This window comes from Cuculus canorus, chromosome Z (assembly GCF_017976375.1).
Source record: "Cuculus canorus isolate bCucCan1 chromosome Z, bCucCan1.pri, whole genome shotgun sequence".
NCBI lineage: Eukaryota > Metazoa > Chordata > Aves > Cuculiformes > Cuculidae > Cuculus > Cuculus canorus.
The window spans coordinates 4,994,523-5,002,015 of record NC_071441.1 but is presented as its reverse complement, the minus strand read 5'-3'; positions in this window follow the sequence as shown (position 1 = coordinate 5,002,015).

Below are 7,493 nucleotides of genomic sequence, written 5' to 3'. Positions count from 1 at the left end.
TTCTCCTGGCCTCCTGCAGTCAGGGGGCAGGAAGGTGCTCAAATGCTTTGCTCAAGCCTCGTGCTTTGCAGAAGTGTTAAAGGGTTCTAGGACTCCAGCACTGGCACAAAGTCCATTTCCCTAAAATCTAGCAGTGCTCCAGGTTTTTACCACCGAAGAACTAAAGGCTTTAAATACCCCCTTTTTCCAGGTTAGACATGCAGGTTCTCCTTACCAAAAGCCGTGTTACATCTTTTCTTTGAATAAACAAACCACTTCAAATATTCTGTTTTTCTGGTTAAATTAAATAGTTGCTCATATAGAGCCAGATGTAAGTTAAAGCCAAACATATAAATTCAGGAACATTTTGTTCTTTCTGACAATGCAATATTGCCACGGCACTTAAAACGGCAGAAACAATGCAAATTAGTACACTATTTTCCCAATTAGGGTAATTTTGTTATACAAGTTGATTTTGATGGCACCATACCAGATTTTCAATATCATACGAATGCTTTCTTTTTTCTCCTTAAAGCAATATGGTTTTGATTAAAGGATTTTAGTGAAGGCACAATTTCTGTATTTATTTTCTGATAAAACAAGAGCCAGAATAGCAATGAGTTACTATCTCAGCTTTACCTAGTCTCCATAATGTACTTCAAATTGTAGCTCTGGATTCCAGGAAAATCAGATTGTACACTACTGTTAGCAATTCAGCCATTTAAAATCCTGAATTCTTCAAAAACTGGGAAAAACTATTTGCTAGCTCCTACTTATTACTGTGTTCATTGCTTTTTCTCCAGCATTTCAGTATGGAACAGACTCTCTGGCGAGTCCTCTAGAGAAGGATCCTGTTGTAAACTTAACCAACACTTCTAACACAGTCAATACAGAAAGGACAGATATGCACATAATTAAACACCTGTACAACAGTTCATAAAGCACCTTACTGTTCGATAAAACCAAAAAAAGCTTGAAAAGTAGGTAGGATATATATTGCATTCCATATATCAAGAAAAATTAATACAATTCATCCAAATGCAAAGCAGATATACAGTATTCTACTTAAGTTACTAACGAAGTTGAGCAAATAATTTTATTTTCTCATTGAAATTTTTCATAGATTAATTTTTCTTCAGGTGCAACACAATTTAATGAGTCAGCAATCAGCTAAAGATACCGGAAGAAACTTAACAGATTTTTATGACTAAGGAGCACTTGCAAACTGCCGGGGTTGATACTTTAATTTTCCTGTTCTTTGAAAGTTATTCTGATGGTACATTATTTGAAACAGTAAATCAACAACTATTTCAACTGAACTCTGATTTCACCTAGGGCCTTCTGTTAATAAGTGAAGTCAGTAGAAATAAAAACCTAAAAATTAAACTCTCCTAGATGTTCACTGTATTGCTTTTATTTACATTCATAGTTGTGTGATTATAATCCTTAATTTAACATGCAGAAACAGCTTGGCATATCTACCTGCATATAACTGGAATTATATTACAAGATTAGCATTTTAAATAAGATGACCTATAATTAATAAGTATGTAAGAACAACAGTTGGGACACGCAGCATCCTAACAGTTACTTTAAAAAAAAAAAAAAAATTTAACTTCCTGCAAGTTTTTCTGATGTTTCTCCACTGATTAAAAAAAAAAAAAATGTAAGGAAAACAACCATGCCCCGTCCTGAAACACTGAGCAAACAGATTCCACAACAGCGACTGGAATTATCTGGACACAGAATCAAGACTTAATGAAGTCATCTGAAAGCAAAATATGACATTTTAGCTCTGTGAAATGCAAGAGCAAAATCCTCTAACATGAGTAAAGTCAGGATTTCACAAATAATGAAGAGATGACTAGTAGCACTCATTGATATTCATAAACAGCAAAAGCATTTGGAGAAGCCCGCTATGAATATTTATGAAACAAATAAGCATCTGACAGTTTCTAAATGAAGTTCTAATTTAGCCACAAAACAAATTACACTATTTAACTTGGTTTGTTGCACAGCTGCCAAGTGTTCGAACTACTGAACGCTAGTCAGAAGAATTCCTGTTTTAAAGAGAAAGCAAAAGATTGTTAAGTGCTGTTAACCTCTGTTAAAGTAGATTACGAGAGTAAGGATGCTCACTCGGTGGGTACAACTGTGGAAGGGAAAGGAACTATCACAGAGTCTGTTCTGCACATGTGAAGGACGGATTCCTTTTCACCACGTATACCACTTTACCTCAACAGTCAAAGCATTTCATTTACTGTTTTAGAACTTAATGATTATAACAAGACTTCTCTGCCATGAGCACTTCTGGCGTTAGTACTTACTTTATCAAACAGATCCTGGAAATGAAACTGCCTTTCACTTGCAAGATTTACGTTGGATAAAAAGTTAGGTCCAACGGCAGAACTGTGAGCAAAAGCTCACTATGCTTCTGTTTGTGGAAGACAAAAAATGTGTGGAGACATCAAAGAATTTACTCCTTGTAGCGTAAATATTTTTTTTAAAGTACTGAAAAGTAATAAACACCTCCAATTACAGCAATCTCTAAGTATTTGAATAATTTTACTTACATCAGTGCAATGCAGTCCTAGTATTTTCTGTGATTTTTAATTTCATAAGTGCTAGAAAAGAGCTGTTTCATAGAGAGAGCTCATTTTATATGAATTTGCTAAAATGAGCCTGAAATTTTCCAAAGGTGCTAGTTAATTAGCTTGTGCTCTTACAGATAACGAGAGGTGAAGTGTAGGCTGAATAATATTTGGATTTCAGTGCTGAAGGAGAGGGTACAAAAGGGGCTATAATACAGACTGAACATCTGTCTGGTACCAGAATATAAAATAAATATATTGAGGGAATGGATTCCTTAGGTTAGAGTGAGGGGAAAGAAAAACCTAAATCAAAGATTCCTACGTGCTGGACAATGCTGCAAGTCCTTTAGTACTAACAAAAATATTTGTCACAGCTGAGGTTCTGAATTAATCAGTCTTTTGGAGACAGGAATACAGATGAAAAGTCTGTCCATGAAGGTGTTGTTACTTTGACCCTTTCACAACTTCATAAGCCTTTTTCTTTCCCCTAGAAGATAATATTGAACTTTAAAAGTCAGTTTTTCATAATAATGAGAGTAAGATACGTAGGTTTCTCAGGCTACCCAACAATTACACCTTCAACATCCTCTTACAATATCAGTAAACACAGGTATTGCAGCGTTAAAAAAGGTCTTATTCTGCAAGTGCCTAAAATAATAAATGGTCCCATTGACATATGTAGATATCTGTCCAAACAGGAATGTTAGCACAAACAGTATGTGCCTTAAAGAGTATATTAGTATATGCATACAATTTATTTAAGCCGATAGTTTATATCACCTTCTATTTCATTTCGGAAAATGAAACCCTCATTTCTACATGCAGAAGAATAATTCTATCTGCAGTGACACAAATACCAAAAGAAACGTAGTGCTGAGTTTCTGTGAAAGAAACACTACCACTGATTCTTCAGCTATGATAACAATGACTGTACTAGATTGCACCCTAAGGCATTATATCACTCTTTGGTTGAAGAAGGACTTTCTTATGAACGTATTGACAGGTACAGGGATACTTCTAAGATGATGTAATCTCACAATGCATCCTTAGAAGCTTCTTTTATATATATCCTTATAGCAAAGACCTTAGCTCAGTATTTGATCCCCACCATGTGTTTCAGAAGCACTGCTTTGCTAAAGCCAACTGATATGAAGGAAGTAGTGAACTAATTATTTTTTTCTTCTTCTGACACACCTGACAAGGCCTCATCCACCGTGGGAAACAACAATATCTATCTAGCCTATTCCAGAACCTGAATATGTTTACATTCATCAGAAAGCAGCACACTCGGGGCTCATCTGTTCCCAGACTGGTTGCCAGCTGGCTTCTGTTGCCTGATCTCATGTGCTTGTGTTTATGTGTAAGGTAGAGTTTCAGGTCAGTTCTCTGTTTCTTTTGATAACCACAAAAAATACGTCTCGTAGGCACCGCAGCAGAGAAGGAGGAGAAGTAGCACTGCTTTTCCCCTTAGACCCTCTCTCCTGTAGGCTTTCATGGTTGGTTTAAGCCAATGCAAGTGATGTGGCACAAACACTTTACAAGGATGCAGGATGGATATCCTGATGTGGTACAAACACTTTACAAGGATGCGGGATGGATATCGTGATGTGGTACAAACACTTTACAAGGATGCGGGATGGATATCCTGACACTTAGCTGCCATGGGGGAAGGAGGAAGGAGGAGGAAACATTGAGTCTGGATGATTTTAGAAGATGCTGAGATGTATTTCCCAACTCTATAGTGATACTTTTCATTGGCCTTCTCCTCTCGCTTTACACCAGGTAAATGTAAAGCAGCCTTGAGAACTACCTTTCAAGCAAATTTATGGCTTTAAGTATTGCAGCTAATAATGAATTCATAATGTGCTCATTTTAAACCACCTCCACAGAGGGGTCTGTGCTCTTCTGTGTTACTACAACAAATTACAAGCACTCTACAAATTCACTCTCTGACTGCTCCTTAGTCCTCTGAGCAGGACTTCGCTGAACCTTCTCCAGTTTGTCATCGCCCCTGGGACAGTGTTCCCAGTACCAGACATGGGACTGTAGATCTGTCCTCCCAAATGTGGCACAGGAGGGACACACAACGTTCCTCAGCCTGTGGGCTCCTCTTACACTGCAGCCCCGTATATAGGTAGCTTTCTTTGCTGTGAGAGCACATTGCTGGCAGCAAAGAGCCTAGACAGTCTTTTTTCAAGATGATATCAACTTATTTTAGTTTTCTGTGCTCCACAGCCTTTACTGCCATAGAGAAAAAAAGTGATGCCACCAGAGAGCACACACCACAAACCTCATTGATAAGGAGATCAAATGGTGCAGCTGCATCTTTCGATTTTCTTATTACTTCTTGGTACGAAGAGCTGAGATTCACCTCCCTTCCTTTCCAATCCCCTTTCCACTCCCCTATCTCTCCTTAGGCACTATCTAAAGGCAAGCGGGGAAGTGGGTCCATAGACAAAATAGATGAAAGCCAGACTCCTCTGCTCTTTAATTGCATTGCTTTGATACTCAACATAGACAGGTAATACTTAGCCTTTCTGAAGGTGCCTCTGCTCTGTGCGAGCCACAAAGGGCTCAGCAGTGACAGTGCTGCCTCACCCAGGGAATGCCATGTTGGCCGTCATCGCTGCTGAGATTGGCCTCGTGAGGTGTCTCTTGCACCTGTTCAGAGGCTTCCTGTGAAAACACCCGATGAAGAACTCCTGGCCACTCGCCGGGGTGTCTGCTGCCAAAACACAACAGCTTTTGTCTTCGAAAGTGCAGCTTCTCCCCCCCAGTGCCAGGGTCTGCAGCTGAAGAGAAGACCACAGTGAGACACCAAAGCCAGCCCGTGGCTCGCTGGGGGAAACCAGACATGGCCATCGGGGCCACAGGGTCTCTGAGGGATGGCCAACGCCCAAGATGCTCACAGGAGCATCCAGGAGGCACCTGTCTTCTGAATTAAAAGGGCCTATTGTACGCAGGCATAAAGTTTTGTTGGGTTTTCTCAATTGTTGTTTTTGGGATTTGTTTAACTTTTAGTTCAGGTGGTAAAGACTGTTTCAACACGATGCTGTTTCCTTTGAACCAGTAAACAGGAATCCCTGAGCTGCCCACTCCTGCCCCTGTCCTCTCAACAGCCAGCTCCATCTCCCGCTCTGGGCTGTTTCTCAAGGAGAAGAAGGGTTGAAGACCTTTTTCAGTGCAATGTGCTTTCTTCTGTCATTTGCATAGTACAGCATTTTCCCTTTTTGTCCAAGGTAGTGACACAGATGAGGACATGAAATCGAGTTCTTAAGTTTAATTAGTGTGGTTAGATAGAAAGGTAATTTAGGATGCTGCTGCTGAGAGAAAAGACGCTGGTAGCAGAGAATTGGACTCATAATGTACTATTCACATACAACTACTCTCCCTATCTCTGAACTGACAAAGATGGCTTTTCAGTAATTTGAACACCAGCTGGCTTCAGCTTTTTGAATAATATGAACACTTGTGATGCAATCCTTATTGTGTCTGTTTGTATCTCCTTTGCAGCTAAAAAAAGTTTCATTTTGAGTCGATCTCTACTCTCTCTGCAGGGAGGGAGTCCAATTTTTCAGTTGTATTTTCACCTGACATACTGTCTCCAACCGTTCGATGTGTTACCTGAATTTCAGCTAAACTTCAGTGTGAGTTCAATTATTGCTCATATACAGAGTTTCTGAGCTACTACAAGCAAACTTAGACCTTGCTGAGGTGTCAGAGCTGGGACCTTCTAAGTGGTGCAAAGCAGACTAAGTACTGTCAAGTATTACCTAAATGTCAAAGTTGGCTAAAATCCTTCATTTGTGAGTTCGATGACAGTTCCAAAATACTTTAGCTACATTCCCTACTTTAGCTACATTCCCTCTCACATGACATCATATCATATTATGTTCAAATATGTAATACTCAAAAATGAAAGAGGAGATTGACAGGACCTTTCCATAGTAGCCTACTGGTAAGAGACTTGCAAAGGAAACAGATTAAGGATCAAGATACCTTCAGCTTGACATGACAATTTCTTTATGAGACTGAGACCAATATGGAGCCAGAAATGCAAAGCCCCTGTGATTGACTTACGTTTTCACTTGATAAGGGGAATAAGGAAAGAACATGGTTTCTGATCTCCAGGATAACCTTGGCTGTGTTCTCCACTTACGAGCTGATGAATAAACAAGCTCTGGGAGCAAGAAACTGAATTGGAGTTATTCTTCCCACCAAATGACACAATCAGAAATTATTTTGTTTGTTCTCTCTTTGGTGCCATGATGTTTCCGTTACTTTTGCAGCATCTGAGCTCTGTGGAGAGCTGTCCTACTTCAGGCTATTTGGTTGCTGTAAAGCTGGACCAACGGGCCAAAGTCCTTGCAGGATTTTGAAGATCAACAAGGTTCATTCTGGAACATTTATCATAACCACAAAAATCTTATATTAAAGAAATTGTTTGCCATTCTGGAAGCATCTCCAGTATACACAAAATCTCGAATTCTGAGTCCCAGACTCTGAACCATAATGCTCAGACACTCCCAGCACCTGAGTGAACTCAGCACCCTACTCAGATATTCTATTATAGTATTGCTGCTGTAACCTCAGCAGCCAAGTTTACTAATTTAGGCATGCTTTGGTCCCACTTGGCCCTTTCCATTGGAAAGTATTTCCATGCCTCCTCCATATTGCTGCATATCACTGCTTTAAAGTTCTTAAAACCATTGTTTGTGCCATATACACTGATGGTGGTCCTGAAACAGTTTATTTTGTGTGTGTGCAAACTTTTCAACTGTTTGTGAGACCCCTTTGTGAATACTACATTTTATCTAGAGGAGTCTTTCTCATGCTGCCAGAGAAGCACAGCCAGACAAATTGGGTTTTATTCTTAACGACTTTTTAGGCATAATTTATTTGACAAGTGTGTTGTCAGTCTCA